General features: G+C 38.8%; 1 protein-coding gene and 1 pseudogene across 1 annotated transcript in view; one reads left to right on the top strand and one right to left on the bottom strand.

Annotated features, from left to right (window-relative positions):
- The window catches only part of IL1RAPL2 (interleukin 1 receptor accessory protein like 2), a 1,184,233-nt gene that overhangs the window by 845,616 nt on the left and 321,156 nt on the right, over positions 1–17,461 (bottom strand). The window lies entirely within an intron of this gene.
- On the top strand, positions 6,278–6,634 carry LOC123332049 (annotated as a pseudogene).

Raw genomic sequence — 17,461 nt, 5'->3', positions numbered from 1 at the left:
TCAAGCTCTCTCAAGGGTCTTACTTTACTTCAAGGAAAACATCTTCCAATTATCATAAAAAGCCCTCTCCAATTTTCACAGTTCATCTATAATAGGCTGATTGCAAATGTAAAGTGTATGACTCAGGTAGTGCTGAATAGTTAGCTATAACCATAACCTCCTGTGTAATGACAAGCAATCGGAATAGCAATATTACTACTTAAGCTATTTAATTCAGATTGCTTAGCATTTATGCTAATATTTCTGCTGGAGGGGAAAAAACACAAAAACATGATAATAAACAAGTATATTCTGATTATTAATCTTACATCACACAAAAATATCTACCAAAAAAGAAATCAATAGCAGGAAAAGGAGCATAATAATTCTTTGACTACAGTGCTAATAGGAGAGTATCATTTTCTTAAATATATATCCCATATTATCATCAATGGAGTGCCTGCAGGGGGAAATAATAAAAAAAAGAACAAAAGAAAATGTTCAGCTCAGAGATTAAGACAAAGAATTCAAGAAAAGGCTTGAAGATGTCTGACCATTAATAGCCTTCATGAGTGGGGAGTGGGGAGAAAGCCAATTTTAAAATTTCGTTATATAGTGTCATTATGCAAAATCAGTAGGGAGTAAAGACAGCTGGCTTCATGCCTTGCTTGTTAAGAGTTAAGCACAGTGCAGACTTTTCTACCTAGACATGCAGGTAGCAATACAGGCTGATTTTGGACAGGTCAACTAGTTTTTGAAGCAAACTTGAATTTTACAGGAATGTTCATATCCTTAAGAGGCACAGTGGCCTCCACAAGAACATATCATTAAGTCTTTTGAGACTCTTTTATCATTTCATTCATAAACCCACCCATTTACTGATTCTCTACTATATGCCAGTCACTGCTAGTTCTCGTCCTTCAAGGAGCTTACCTTCTAGTAGGGTAGACAGCTATCCAGGTAAAGGAAAGAGATCACATCTACTTAGAAGATGGAGGTGAGGAGAATTGGGAGGAAGTCAGTATTGTCTTCAAAGATGAAGAGACCACTGAGTTAAGACTTGAAAGGCAAAGAAGGGTTTTCCAGGTAGCCAAGAAGAAATTCAAAGTAGAGGAAATAACAAAATCTAAAAAGTATAACCAATTATGGTGTTTTGAGGGAACTGCAATTATACCTAATTGGGTTTAATCCAAAACTTTCATTTACCTTGAAAAATTCAGTATAGCCCAAACACTCTAGAACCTGGTAACTTTCAATAAATAAGGTTTTACAATATCCAAGTCCTATATATGCAACATCGTATCACAGATAAATAATCTGATTTCAGTTCAGTTGCTCAGTCGTGTCTGACTCTTTGAGACCCCATGAATCACAGCACGCTAGGCTTCCCTGTCCGTCACCAACTCCTGGAGTTTACTCAAACTCATGTCCATCGAGTCAGTGATGCCATCCAGTCATAGCATCCTCTGTCGTCCCCTTCTCCTGCTGCCCCCAGTCCCTCCCAGCATCAGGATCTTTTGCAATGAGTCAACTCTTCACATGAGGTGGCCAAAGTATTGGAGTTTCAGCTTCAGTATCAGTCCTTCCAATGAACACCCAGGACTGACCTCTTTTAGGATGGACTGGTTGGATCTCCTTGAAGTCCAAGGGACTCTCAAGAGTCTTCTCCAACACCACAGTTCAAAAGCATCAATTTTTTGGCGCTCAGCTTTCTTCACAGTCCAATTCTCACATCGATACATGACTACTGGAAAAACCGTAGCCTTTACTAGACAGACCTTTGTGGACAAAGTAATCTCTGTGCTTTTTAATATGCTGTCTGCTGCTGCTGCTAGGTCGCTTCAGTCATGTCCGACCCTGTGCGACCCCATAGACGGCAGCCCACCAGGCTTCCCTGTCCCTGGGATTCTCTAGGCAAGAACACTGGAGTGGGTTGCCATTTCCTTCTCCAATGCATGAAAGTGAAAAGTGAAAATGAAGACGCCCAGTCGTGTCTGACTCTTCGCGACCCCATGGACTGCAGCCTACCAGGCTCCTCCATCCATGGGATTTTCTAGGCAAGAGTACTGGAGTGGCTTGCCATTGCCTTCTCTGAAAATGCTGTCTAGGTTGGTTATAACTTTCCTTCCAAGGAGTACGCATCTTTTAATTTCATGGCTGCAATCATCATCTACAGTGACTTTGGAGCCCCCAAAATAAAGTCTGACACTGTTTCCCCATCTATTTTCCATGAAGTGATGGGACCAGATGCCATGATCTTAGTTTTCTGAATGTTGAGCTTTAAGACAACTTTTTTTCACTCTACTCTTTCACTTTCATCAAGAGGCTTTTTAGTTTCTCTTCATTTTCTGCCATAAGGGTGGTGTCATCTGCATATATGAGATTATTGAGATTTCTCCCGACAATCTTGATTCCAGCTTGTGCTTCTTCCAGTCCAGCGTTTCTCATGATGTACTCTGCATATAAGTTAAATAAGCAGGGTGACAATATACAGCCTTGACGTACTCCTTTTCCTATTTGGAACCAGTCTGTTGTTTCATGTCCAGTTCTAACTGTTGCTTCCTGACCTGCGTATAGGTTTCTCAAGAGGCAGGTCAGGTGGTCTGGTATTCCCATCTCTTTCAGAATTGTCCACAGTTTATTGTGATCCACATAGGCAAAGGCTTTGGCATAGTCAATAAAGCAGAAATAGATGTTTTTCTGGAACTCTCTTGCTTTTTCCATGATCCAGCAGATGTTGGCAATTTGATCTCTGGTTCCTCTGCCTTTTCTAAAACTGGCTTGAACATCTGGAATTTCACGGTTTGCATATTGCTGAAGCCTGGCTTGTAGAATTTTGAGCATTACTTTACTAGCATGTGAGATGAGTGCAATTGTGCGGTAGTTTGAGCATTCTGTGTGATTGCCTTTCTTTGAGATTGGAATGAAAACTGACTTTTTCCAGTCCTGTGGCCACTGCTGAGTTTTCCAAATTTGCTGGCATACTGAGTGCAGCACTTTCACAGCATCATCTTTCAGGATTTGAAATAGCTCAACTGGAATTTCATCACCTCCACTAACTTTGTTCATAGTGATGCTCAAGTAAGGCCCACTTGACTTAACATTCCAGGATATCTAGCTCTAGGTGAGTGATCACACCATCATGTTTATCTGGGTCATGAAGCTCTTTTTTGTACAGTTCTTCTGTGTATTCTTGCCACCCCTTCTTAATATCTTCTGCTTCTGTTAGGTCATATCATTTCTGTCCTTTATCAAGCCCATCTTTGCATGAAATGTTCAACACCAAAAGAAACAGAAGCATAAAATACCTCCAAGCAGCTTCAAATATGTCTGGATCCTATGAAGACCAGAGGCTATTGATAATCTTTCATGTTAAGGTTCAGGTTCATGACTTTCTCATATACTTGGAGGAATGTTTTCAAAATCTAATTTTAATGATACATATTTCTTGTGTGCATACATTCAAAACCTCATGGGCCACTGTTCCCAGAAATTCTCTCTCCCTCTCCAGTTAGGGAAATAGTTACCACTTCTTCTTTCTTGCCATAACTCTAGAGCCAGGGGCGGGTGAATAGTGTGTAGAAATTCACAAGAGTATACTCTTAGCCTGTTTTCCAAATCACTGTATAATTCACTGGTTCATACAGCTGTCTTGTTCTAAAGAATACATAGCTAGTTTAACTTCTTAGTCAGTGTCAGAAGGTATCAAGCTAACTAAAGATCTTTTAAAAAAATAAATGTATTCAAAGTAATATCACGTTGCTTTGGGATAAAGTTAATCATTCCAGACTCAATATGTTTTTACCTCAGATGCTCTGTGAGAAAGTACTAAAAAACAATTTGGATAAATGGTTGTTGAGTCTATTCTTCACATAGCCAAGCTCAATCCTGATTTGTTGACAGTTTCCAGTAGTACAGTGGGGGGACAAAGAAATTCTAGTAGAGATCAAACTAGCTTCCCTTTTTACTCATGGAAGGCAACCCATAGTATGATTTGCCAAAAAAAATAAATGAAATAGCCTTTTTCAAATGGTCATTCGAGATAAACTAGGAAAAGGCTGAGAGCCTATCTTCACCACATTATTCCTATATGGAACCCTTACATTCTCTCACTCAGGGCCCTCCTCTTTCTCCTGGCCAAAAATGTTTCTGCAGAAGATGGCATGCACACTTTGAGCGTCTTTGAGTTGCTGTTTGTTGATGCACTTGATCTCTTATATGTATGCTGACAGTAGTACTATGTTTCTTAGACATCAAGTTCCCAGAGGGCAGACGTTCTATCTCTGCCATTTCTTGGTATAATTAATGTATCATGAAACAGCATGAACAGCAAGGTGCTTCATCAATGCCTTAATGCATTGGGATTAGTGTATAATTAGGGTAACCAAGTAATTGATCAAACTGGGGCACTTCTGAGAGTCAAGGGGGATACTATTAATTATGTTTAGTTCAGTTCAGTTGCTCAGTCGTGTTGGACTCTTTGCTACCCCATGGACTGCAGCATACCAGGCTTCCCTGTCCACCACCAATTCCCAGAGCTTGCTCAAACTCATGTCCATCAAGTCGGTGATGCCATCCAACCATCTCATCCTCTGCCTTCAGTCTTCACTGGCATTAGGGTCTTTTCTAATGTAGTCAGTTAAATACGTTAGGACAAGAGATATGAACCAGGACTGTTCTCAGCAAACTGTAAATATATTGTCACTCTTCTGACCCAAAAGAAGGATTCTCCCTTGCAATAGCCAGATTGATTTCTCATGATCATGAATAACACAGTATTTTGAGTTGGACATTACTTCCGAATGTAAAAAAAGTATATCCAGATTGACTACAAAAGAATAAAATTAAGTGTTTTCACTCATATATACAATATCATATATACTGATATTGTAGATATTGTAGATGTCAGTTACCCCTCTTACACTAATTTTTTAAGCTATATCTATTAATATTAGTATGAATCAAGATTGCCGGGAGAAATATCAATAACCTCAGATATGCAGATGACACCACCCTTATGGCAGAAAGTGAAGAGGAACTAAAAAGCCTCTTGATGAAAATGAAAGAAGAGAGTGAAAAAGTTGGCTTAAAGCTCAACATTCAGAAAACGAAGATCATGGCATCCGGTCCCATTACTTCATGGGAAATAGATGGGGAAACAGTGGAAACAGTGTCAGACTTTGTTTTTCTGGGCTCCAAAATCACTGCAGATGGTGACTGCTGCCATGAAATTAAAAGACGCTTACTCCTTGGAAGGAAAGTTATGACCAACCTAGATAGCATATTCAAAAGCAGAGACATTACTTTGCCAACAAAGGTTCGTCTAGTCAAGGCTATGGTTTTTCCTGTGGTCATGTATGGATGTGAGAGTTGGACTGTGAAGAAGGCTGAGCGCCAAAAAATTGATGCTTTTGAACTGTGGTGTTGGAGAAGACTCTGGAGAGTCCCTTGGACTGCAAGGAGATCCAACCAGTCCATTCTGAAGGAGATCAGCCCTGGGATTTCTTTGGAAGGAATGATGCCAAAGCTGAAACTCCAGTACTTTGGCCACCTCATGCCAAGAGTTGACTCATTGGAAAAGACTCTGTTGCTGGGAGGGATTGTGGGCAGGAGGAGAAGGGGACGACAGAGGATGAGATGGCTGGATGGCATCACTGACTCAATGGACGTGAGTCTGAGTGAACTCCGGGAGTTGGTGATGGACAGGGAGGCCTGGCGTGCTGCGATTCATGGGGTTGCAAAGAGTCGGACAGCACTGAGTGACTGATTTGATCTGATGACACCTCATCCCAAATCTGATGAAAGTAGGTACATATAAACAATGAGTAAATGGTTAGGAAAAAATATCGAAAAGTTTTACAATAGGCTTTATTTAAAGGTTGTCACAAAGAGACTTTATTTCATCAAGCATATTGGCATTACCAGGAATAAAATTCATTTTTCATTAATTTGCATTTTAAGTCTGTAGCCAAATTTTAATGCATTTATCAAAGGAGAAGCCATGAATTAGCTTTTTCAAGAGAGGGTTAACCAGCTTTAAAAAAAATAGATCTGATATCTATTCTTCTTTCTTTTTAATTCCTTTACATATTTATTTTATCTGATTATCCATCAAGTACTCTAGCAGTTACATGCTTAAATTCTCTAGGAAAATCTCTCAAATAAAACCTGTCACTGAGCTCTTTGAGGAAGACACAAGACCGCTGCAGTGGAGCTCCATACTGCCTGCTCCTACTCCTGACTCACTGCTGTTCTCTCTCGCCGAGGAACAAGTTGGTCAGGAAGCCGCACCCCATCCATGGCCTTTAAAGACACCAGCAAGACTCCTCTGGAGCCAGAGGTGGCCATTCATTGGATTAGGATCACCCTCTCCAGTCACAACGTGAAGTCTCTGGAGAAGGTGTTGCTGATCTGATCAGAGTTGAAGGAAAAGAATCTCAAAGTGAAAGGAGCAGTTCACATGCCTGCCAAGACTCTGAGAATAACTACAAGGCAAATTCCTTGTGGTGAAGGTTCTAAGACTTGGGATCGATTCCAAATGAGGATCCACAAGCGACTCATTGACCTGCACAGCCCTTCTGAAATTGGCAAGCACATCAGTTCCATCAGTACTGAGCCAGGAGTTGAGGTGGAAGTCACCATTGCAGATGCCTAAATCAACCTTTTTAATAAATCGATAATCGTTTGTTTTTTTTTTAAAAAAACCTTTTGCTGAAATTGAGTTAACAAAAGATATATCTGGTTGTCTGACATTAAGCTGAGAATGACCACTTAAAGATGTATCTCAGAATCGAATCCCCTTTTGTTTATTTTCTGTTTGTTCTCTTCCCTGTTCTTGCCATAGTACCAAGATAACAACAGATCATAAGACTAACAAAAATAATGGAGAGAAAATCCAGAGTGTGATTAAAATCATTTGGTTCTGGAACTGGCTAAATAGATGAAAGGTGATGTCTGAAGTAATTTTTATATTATGCCATTTGTTAAAGTCATTTTAATAACCGGACAGAGAAGCCTGGAGGGTTACAATCCATAGGATCACAAAGAGTTATACACTACTAAGTGACTAAGCACAGAAAAGCACATGGATACATTAAGTCCTCCCCTGATTCTTCCAACCACAGGAGCATAAACATCTAATATGATCTTTGTGTTTTTTTTTCTTTTTGACAACTTACAAAGGGGTGAGGAGGAGGTGGAGAAGCACAATATTTTAAATCGAATTTTCAAATTAATTCAGGACAAAAGCCCAAAGCTTCAACCAAGGTATTTGAAAGGCAATACAGCAATAGGTCAACTCTAGATTTTTGTTTTCCTAATTCTGACTTGAAATAAGAATTAGAAAATATATCCTTCTATTTCACTTTTCAGTTCAGTTCAGTCACTTCAGTTCAGTTGCTCAGTTGTGTCTGACTCTTTGCAATCCCATGAACCACAGGACGCAGCATGCCAGGCCTCCCTGTCCATCACCAACTCCTGGAGTTCACCCAAACCCATGTCCATTGAGTAGGTGATGCCATCCAACCATCTCATCCTCCGTTGTCCCCTTCTCCTCCTGCCCTCAAACGTTCCCAGTATCAGGGTCTTTTCAAATGAGTCAGCTCTTTGCATCAGGTGGCCAAAGTATTGGAGTTTCAGCTTCAAATTTAGTCCTTCAAAGAACACTCAGGACTGATCTCCTTTAGGATGGAATGGTTGGATCTCCTTGAAGACCAAGGGACTCTCAAGAGTCTTCTCCAAAACCACAGTTCAAAAGCATCAATTCTTTGGTGCTCAGCTTTCTTTATAGTCCATCTCTCACATCCATACATGACCACTGGAAAAGCCATAGCTTTGACCAGATGGACCTTTGTGGACAAAGTAATGTCTCTGGTTTTTAATATGCTGTCTAGGTTGGTCATAACTTTCCTTCCAAGGAGTAAGCGTCTTTTAATTTCATGGCTGCAATCACCATCTGCAGAGATTTTGGAGCCCAGAAAAATATAGTCAGCCGCTGTTTCCAATGTTTCCCCATCTATTTGCCATGAAGTGATGGGACCAGACACCATGATCTTAGTTTTCTGAATGTTGAGCTTTAAGCCAACTTTTTCACTCTCCTCTTTCACTTGCATCAAGAGGCTCTTTAGTTCTTCTTTACTTTCTACCATAAGGGTGATGTCATCTGCATATCTGAGGTTATTGATAGTTCTCCTGGCAATCTTGATTCCAGCCTGTGCTTCATCCAGCCCAACGAGTCTCAAGATGCACTCTGCATATAAGTTAAATAAGCTGGGTGATAATATACATCCTTGATGTACTCCTTTTCTTATTTGGAACCAGTCTGTTGTTCCATCTCCAGTTCTAACTGTTCCTTCCTTATCTGCATACAGGTTTCTCAAGAGGCAGGTCAGGTGGTCTGGTATTCCCATCTCTTTCACAATTTTCCACAGTTTACTGTGATCCACACAGTCAAAGGCTTTGGAATAGTCCATAAAGCAGAAATAGATATTTTTCTGGAATTCTCTTACTTTTTCAATGATCCAGCAGATGTTGGCAATTTGATCTCTGGTTCCTCTGCCTTCTCTAAAACCAGCTTGAAAATCTGGAAGTTCACAGTTCACATATTGCTGAAGCCTGGCTTGGAGAATTTTAAGTATTACCTTACTAGCATGTGAGATGAGTGTAATTGTGCGGTAGTTTGAGCATTCTTCGGCATTGCCTTTCTTTGGGATTGCAATGAAAACTGACCTTTTCCAGTCCTGTGGCCACTGCTGAGTTTTCCAAATTTGCTGGCATATTGAGTGTAGCACTTTTATAGCATCATCTTGTAGGATTTGAAATAGCTCAGCTGGAATTCCATTACTTCCACTAGCTTTGTTCATAGTGATGCTTCCTAAGGCCCACTTGACTTCACATTCCAGGATGTCTGGCTCTAGCTGAGTGATCACACCATGATTATCTGGGTCATGAAGATCTTTTTTGTACAGTTCTTCTGTGTATTCTTGCCACCTCTTCTTAATATCTTCTGCTTCTGTTAGATCCCTACCATTTCTGTCCTTTATTTTACCTATATTTCAATGAAATGTTCCCTTGGTATCTTTACTTTTCTTGAAGAGATCTCTAGCCTTTCCCATTCTATTGTTCTCTATTTCTTTGCACTGATCACTGAGCAAGGCTTTCTTATCTCCCCTTGCTATTCTTTGGAACTCTGCATTCAAATGGGTATATCTTTCCTTTTCTCCCTTGCTTTTCATTCCCCTTCTTTTCACACCTATTTGTAAGGCCTCCTCTGACAGCCATTTTGCTTTTTTGCATTTCTTTTTCTTGGGGATGGTCTTGATTCCTGTCTCCTGTACAATGTCACAAACCTCCATCCATAGTTCATCAGGCACTATGTCTATCAGATCTAGTCCCTTAAATCTATTTCTCCCTTCCACTGTATAATCATAAGGGATTTGATTTAGGTCATGCCTGAATGGTCTAGGGGTTTTCTCCACTTTCTTCAATTTAGGTCTGAATTTGGCAATAAGGAGTTCATGATATGAGCCACAGTCAGCTCCTGATCTTCTTTTTGCTGACTGTATAGAGCTTCTCCATCTTTGGCTGCAAAGAATATAATCAATCTGATTTCAGTGTCGACCATCTGGTGATGTCCATGTGTAGAGTCTTGTCTTATCTTGTTGGAAGATGGTGTTTCTACTTTTAAATTCAGTTTAGCTTGGTGTCACTTGCAACTGTGAATGTTATATTCACAAGCATATACATACTTGCCCCTCATTAGGCATGCTGCATGAGGCATATGAGCCTCAGAGTAGTACTCATGGCATAAAATCAACACCAGTGACCCTAAGAAATCTCTTTTGTTCCACCAGACCTGTAGTGATTTTTTCCAACTTGTGTTAACACTATCTCACTATTACTTACATCCTTTTCTAAATATCTGTGCATGGAGCCACACAAGCACACACCCAGTGAGATTCACCACCCAAACCAGCTTCCATGGAAACCGATTGCCTTACTTATTGAAAATTAAGGCTTCTTGTTTCCTGAAGAATTTTCTTTGCCAACCTCTTCCCCTACCCAACACCACCACAACCTATCACTTTCAGATCCTAAAACCAAGAACTGGAGCTTATATTCAAGACTTAAGACTGGCCCAGTTGAGTCTTAAGATGAACTCAATTTCACTTTAAGAAAACTCAAATGGAATGACACAGGCTGAATAAAGTTAGCATTTATAATTGCACCTCCTGTGTGTTCAATGTCTTTACAATTTTCTTCACTTTAAAAATGGTTCTTCTTCCTGTGGCGGATTCATTTTGATATTTGGCAAAACTAATACAATTTTGTAAGGTCTAAAAATAAAATAAAATTAAAAAAAAATAAAATAAAAAATAAAAATGGTTCTTCTTTAAACAGTCATCAACCTTAGTGAACACAAACAGAATATGACTTATAATTGTGATGTCTATGGTACTTTTCTGAAGCAGAGCAAAGGCTAACAGAGTTTTGCCAAGAGAATGCACTGGTCATAGTAAACACCCTGGATACTCACAGGCAAGTCTGGCTCATTCTCTTGTGGGGTCACTGCTCCTTTCTCCTGGGTCCTGGTGCACACAAGGTTTTGTTTGTGCCCTCCAAGAGTGTTTCCCCAGTCCTGTGTAAGTTCTGCAATCAAATCCCACTGGCCTCCAAAGTCAAATTCCCTGCAGATTCTCATTCCTTTTGCTAGATCCCCACCCAGATTGGGAAATCTGTTGTTCATTATAGAATTTAACAGTGCGACAATTTTTTTGGTATAACTGTTCTGTAGTTTGTGGGTTGTCTGCTCGGTGGCTCTATGGTGGGGTTAATGGTGACCTTCTCCAAGAGGGCTTATGCCACACCCAGAAGTTTGCTGCACCCAGAGCCCCTGACCCTGCAGCAGGCCACTGCTGACCCATACCTCTGCAGGAGACACTCAAAACACTCAAAGGCAGGTCTGGCTCAGTCTCTGTGGGGTCTTCTGGTTTGCACAAAGCTTTGTTTGAGCCCTCTGAGCATCTCTGGCAGGTATGGGCTTTGATTCTAAACGTGATTTCACCCCTACTACTATCTTTCTGGTGCTTCTCCTTTGCCCGTGTATGTGGGGTATCTCTCTTTGGTGGGATCCAAAATTCTCCTGTTGATGGTTGTTCAGCAGTGAGTTGTAATTTTGGAGTTCTTGCAGGAGAAGAAGAGCGCATGTCCTTCTTCTCCTCCATCTTGTGAATGTACCATAGATCTGGACATCACCAGACCACCAGTCAGCAAAAACAAGACTGGGAGCTGACTGTGGCTCAGATCATGAACTGTTTATTGGCAAATTCAGACGTAAATTGAAGAAAGTAGGGAAAACCAGAAGACCACGCAAGTGGGACCTAAATCAAATCCCTTATGAGTATACAGTAGAAGTAACAAATAGATTTAAGGGATTAGACCTAAAAGACAGAGTGCCTGAAGAACTATGGATGGAGATTTGTGACATTATGTAGGAGGCAGTGATCAAGACCATCTCCAAGAAAAAGAAATGCAAAAAGGCAAAATGGTTGTCTGAGGAGGCCTTACAAATAGCTGAGAAAAGAAGAGAACTGAAATGCAAAGGAGAAAAGGAAAGATATACTCATTTGAATGCAGAGTTCCAAAGAATAGCAAGGAGACATAAGAAAGCCTTCCTCAGTGATCAGTGCAAAGAAATAGAGGAAAACAATAGAATTTGAAAGACTAGACATCTCTTCAAGAAATGTAGAGATACCAATGGAACATTTCATGCAAAGATAGGCACAATAAAGGATGGAAATGGTATGGATCTAGCAGAAGCAGAAGATATTAAGAAGAGGTGGCAAGAATACACAGAAAAACTATACAAAAAAGATCTTCACGACCCAGATAATCATGATGGTGTGATCACTCACCTAAAGCCAGACATCCTGGAATGTGAGTCAAGTGGGCCTTAGGAAGCATCACTACAAACAAAGTTAATGGAGGTGATTGAATTGCAGCTGAGCTAATGAAAATGCTGTGAAAGTGCTACACTCAATATGCTAGCAAACTTGGAAAATTCAGCTGTGGCCATAGGACTGGAAAAGGCCAGTTTTCATTCCAATCCCAAAGAGAGGCAATGCCAAAGAATGGTCAAAGTACCGCACAATTGCACTCATCTCACATGCTAGCAAAGTAATGTTTAAAATTCTCCAAGCCAGGCTTCAACAGTACATGAACCGTAAACTCCCCCTATGTTCAAGCTGGATTTAGAAAAGGAAGAGGAACCAGAGATCAAATTGCCAACATCTGATGGATCATATAAAAAGCAGGAGAGTTCCAGAAAAACATCTCTTTCTGCTTTACTGACTATGCCAAAGCCTTTGACTGTGTGGATCACAACAAACTGGAAAATTCTCAAAGAGATGGGAATAACAGACCACCTTATCTGCCTCCTGAGAAATCTGTATGCAGGTCAAGAAGCAATAGTTAGAAGTGGACATGGAACAGACTGGTTCCAAATTGGGAAAGGATTACATCAAGGCTATATATTGTCACCCTGCTAATTTAACTTGTATGCAGAATATATCATGCAAAATGCTGGGCTGGGTGAAGCAGAACCTGCAATCAAGATTGCCAGGAGAAATAGCAATAACCTCATATACACAGATGACACCACCCTTATGGTAGAAAGTGAAGAACTAAAGAGCCTCTTGATGAAAGTGAAAGAGGACAGTGAAAAAGTTGGCTTAAAACTCAACATTCAGAAAACTAAGACCATGGTATCCAGTCCCATCACTTCATGGCAAATAGATGGGGAAACGATGGAAACGGTGAGAAGACCTTATTTTCTTGAGCTCCAAAATCACTGCAGATGGTGATTGCAGCCATGAAATTAAAAGACGCTTACTCCTTGGAAGAAAAGCTATGACCAACCTAGACAGCATATTAAAAAGCAGAGACATTACTTTGCCTACAAAGGTCCGATTATTCAAAGCTATGGTTTTTCCAGTAGTCATGTGTGGATGTGAGAGTTGGAGTAGAAAGAAACCTGAGGATTGAAGAATTGGTGCTTTTGAACTGTGGTGTTGAAGACTCTTGAGAATCCCTTGGACTGCAAGGAAGGCAAACCAGTCATTCCTAAAGGAAATCAGTCCTTATATTCATTGGAAGGACTGATACTGAAGCTGAAGATCTAATACTTTGGCCTGATGCGAATAACTGACTCATTGGAAAAGACCCTGATGCTGGGAAAGACTGAAGGTAGGAGAAGGGGACGACAGGGGATGAGATGGTTGGATGGCATCACTGGCTTGATGGATATGAGTTTCAGCAAGCTCCAGGAGTTGGTGGTGAACAGGGAAGCCTGGCATGCTGCAGTCCATGGAGTTGCAAAGAGCTGGACATAACTGAATGACTGAACTGTGCAGATGTAGATTTGCTGGCTTTAATTTCTAGCCCCTGCGATATCAACAAAGAAAACATAAGAAGCACCCATATAACCTATCATGCATAACTTCTATAGCAGATTAATGATGGCCACAAATTCTTTGATATATCTCTGGTTGAGAGGGATGGTTCATGTTTTTTCCCTTGAGTTTTGGCAGACTCTGTGAGTATTTGGAACAATATAATATGAGGAAGTGACTGTGCCAGATTCTGAGCTTGGAAATTTAAAGACTGGAAGCTTTCGTTTCTTGTATCTTGGAACATTTGATCTAAGGGAAACAACTATTGCATAAAAATTCCAAGTAGGGTAAGACTACCACCAAGCTGGGATGAAATCCATGCTACCACGTGGAGTGGCCACTTGGAAAGAGAAATGTCCATCCTGCCCTCAGCTTTCCTGCTGTCCAACCTAGGCTCTAGATACATGTGTGAAGAAGCTGTCTTGACATCTGGTCTTCAGATGATTCCAGCACTAGTCTTTTGTAACTGCATGAGATCCCAAGTGCCAAGTGATCAACAATTACTAGTCAATGTACAGAACCATAAGAAATAATAATTTTTTGTTAAAGCCGTAAGTTTGGGGATGCTTTGTTATTCAGCAATAAGTAACCAAATAGTTTCCAACAAAAGGGAACTATTTCTCTTGATGGATTACTGAAAATGAGTACTTATTTAAAAGAAAGATCACCTCATCAATTTGTTTCTCTCACACTCCTTGCACCAAAACACACCAATCTATGTCCCTTCCATTCTTCAAATTCATCTTAAAATGTTCAAAAAATATATATCTGATATCAGTCCTTACCTTTGTATTGTTCCTCTGCATTTCCTCAGTATTTGTGTATTATATTTGCATATTTCTGTAAGCATATTTATACCTCACAAATAGAAATGTTCTTTTACAAAATGAGATGATCTTTTCTTTTTTAAAGGAAAACAAGTATTCCATAAAGAAAGCATATAAACCTGACTATAGAAAATAGGACTTCACACATGGCAGAATATTTTTTTCCTTAGTATTAAGTTTGTGTTTTTCACAAAATTGACATTTTTTAAATAAAGTTTTATCATGTATCTCTTTTTTTTAAGGCCACTTATTTCTCAATTTCTCTAAGTTTAACAGGAAACTTAGGGTAAAGCCCTCAAAATAATTCTCACCTCCTTCCTTTGTTTATGTTACAAGTTTTCTGAACATCTACCTTCAGTCTAGCTTCTCATTTCAATAACCTTGCATGGGGAAATAGAGAGCAACCGATATTCCCTAAGGTTGTACTGTGTCTCTAGTTCTGAAATTGGATGGATAATTTAACTACATGTTTATGCAGGAAAACAGCCACTTTTCAGTACATAAGCATTTTCCAAACACTCTTCCTAGAGTCTACTTAAATCTTAAATCGCCAGCATGATACCTGCATATACCTATATAATAGAGCAGGACATGCAAAACAAGATCAGATTGCTGAAAAACAGACCTTAACCTATGGAAATTATTTTTCTTTGTTCTATGTATTATAGCATTAATTCAATAACATTTCTAAAATAGAACTTGCTTATACAAGCAGATAAATATCTAGAAAGCATATAAATCATTACTTCCTCAGGTGCCCTCAACAAAGTTCAATGCAATTTACAGATAAATATGAGAAATGATTACATCTTCTTACTGACTTAAATCCAGAAACATTTCTAAGAAGAGAAATGAATACTCCCATGTTCATTGGAGAAGAACATAATCATAAAGAAAGACAAATCTGATTTTTAATCCATTTAAAATACTCCCTGAGTATCTGTGTTGGGGAGGTGGGGCGGGGAATAGCTGGAAAATTAACATGTTTACTTTACTTAATAAAATATCATCTTGAGAAGATAATCCTTCATGTCTTCTAAAATTTCACTTTATGTGGAATAAAGTTGAACAGACCAGAATGACTGGGTAAACTCATTTTAAAAAGTAGCTTCAAACTACTTTTAAAAGGATATAATACTGTTAGACTATACTACATATTAATAACCATTAGGTAAAATGAGGTCATTATTGAAACATTTAAGACTCAAACTCTGCCTATGTCACCGAATATTGTGAAATATAAATTATAAGTAATCTTCAAAAATCAATCACGGGACCCAGAAGTTGAAGGCACTTTAAAGGATTGCTTGTTTTATTGAGGCTTTGATTTGGAAAAAAAAAAAGCTATAGTTTTGTGACATAATTTTTTAATTGCTAGACACTACATTTCCATAAACCCAATTATTTCTAACAATTTACATCATGAGAGTCACGGAGACCTATCTGAACTAAAGAAATTTTTGTGATTACTAATTAATTAGCTTTTTTTTTTTTTTGTAAAATGTGTCACGAAGTTCTGTCTTCTTGTTTAGGAAATGGTTTCAAGTGGTAAACTTGGATGATGAAATTAAACAAGTAGAAATTTAGAGGAAAGACCATCCTCTTGGAAAATAACAATCTTGCTTGTCCAGAGTTTCTATAAGAGAATGCATTGTGTTGGTATAAAAAGTGAGAGGAGGGACTTCCTTCAATTCCTGGTTAGGGAACTAGAGTCCACATAAGGCAGCTAAGAGTTTGAAAGCCACACCTAAAAAATATATAAAAAAAAAAGATCCCACATGCTAAAACAAAGACCAGGCAGAGCCAAATTAATTAAATAAAAATAAACTATTTTAAAGAGTGGAAAAGTGAATGTTATCTTAGTCCTGGAAAATCTGTGTATAGGATGGCAGAGCATATGCTCAACGGGATTATGTTTCTTATCTGAAGGAACCCTAACTCCTATTAACATCTTGGGAGTTAGGAAGGTTGCCAGTCCCCGGCAGAACTTTCCTATTGAGTTTTATTCAGTAGCTTGCCACCAGAAAATCTGACCAACTAACTGGGCTCAGGTCATATGGCCTCAGTCTGAAGTTTTTCCTTTATAAGTTGTTTCAGGCATTCTTTGAAGAGAAACCCAACCCTAAATAGCAGAGAAGATAACTGGTATATTTGTGGCTGACCACAATTACATTTCAAAAGAGATTTCGTGGACTCAGCAGGGAAAATGAAAGGTACTATAGTTTGATTACCAAGCAATCAATTCACTCTATACACTTACCACTATACTTTTCGCATTATCCTAATTGATTGTCAACTTCACCATCATTCTCTGCTACCTGGAAATCATTCCTTTGGTAATTCACTCTACACTCAGTGTATCTTAAACAAGCATGTTTGTAATTTTGAACACTTTTCACTGTAAGTCTCCACTTTCCTCCCATCTTGTCAAAAAGAACCCACACAAACCATATGACTCTAACCTATAAAATAATAGATGCTTTCATAAAACAACTCATGATATCTTGTCTCATATATGCTTAGAAAATGAAGTCAAATGGCAGTATGATTACAACATGTCATGCCAACAAGAACTAATGCCAGAATTTGTATCAGATTTGGGGAGCTTAAAGTATATGGAAAAAGTAGGTTTCAGGCTAGAATTTAATGTTATATATCTTATTGCAAAGGAAAATAAAGTTTGGTCAACAAAGAGAGTCCCAAATAACTCAATAAAGACATCAACATATCATACTTGAAATTAGAATTGCCATGCATTGAACATGTTGTCAATTGACACAAATGTGATATTTGACTTTCTAACAAATATTGCAAGAAAATGCACATGCAAAAGGGCCATCAAATGTATGGAACAAGATTGTATTCTGTTCATTCCTGTATTTTTTCCACTAGTTATTGTTGGTCTTTTTTATAGATTAATGTGTGTGTTGCTTTTTTTTCAACTTTGCATTCAAAAGCAAAAGAGAAAGGTGGCATTAAGGAGAATTTTCAATAGTTTGGAGCCACATACCCTTAGGATAATCCCCATTCTAAATTGCAAATAGAAATAAATCACTACACAATTATTTACACTGACTATCCATGATAAAATAAAATAAAAAATAAATAAAAATAAAATAATAAAAATAAAAAAATAAAATTTAACAAAATAAATAAATAATAAAAATAGGGAATCTAAAACAAAAACATTAATCACAAAGAATCCCA

This window comes from Bubalus bubalis, chromosome X (genome assembly GCF_019923935.1).
Source record: "Bubalus bubalis isolate 160015118507 breed Murrah chromosome X, NDDB_SH_1, whole genome shotgun sequence".
Classification (NCBI taxonomy): Eukaryota; Metazoa; Chordata; class Mammalia; order Artiodactyla; family Bovidae; genus Bubalus; species Bubalus bubalis.
The sequence above is the reverse complement of the archived record's forward strand: the minus strand, read 5'-3'. Positions and strand labels throughout refer to the sequence as shown.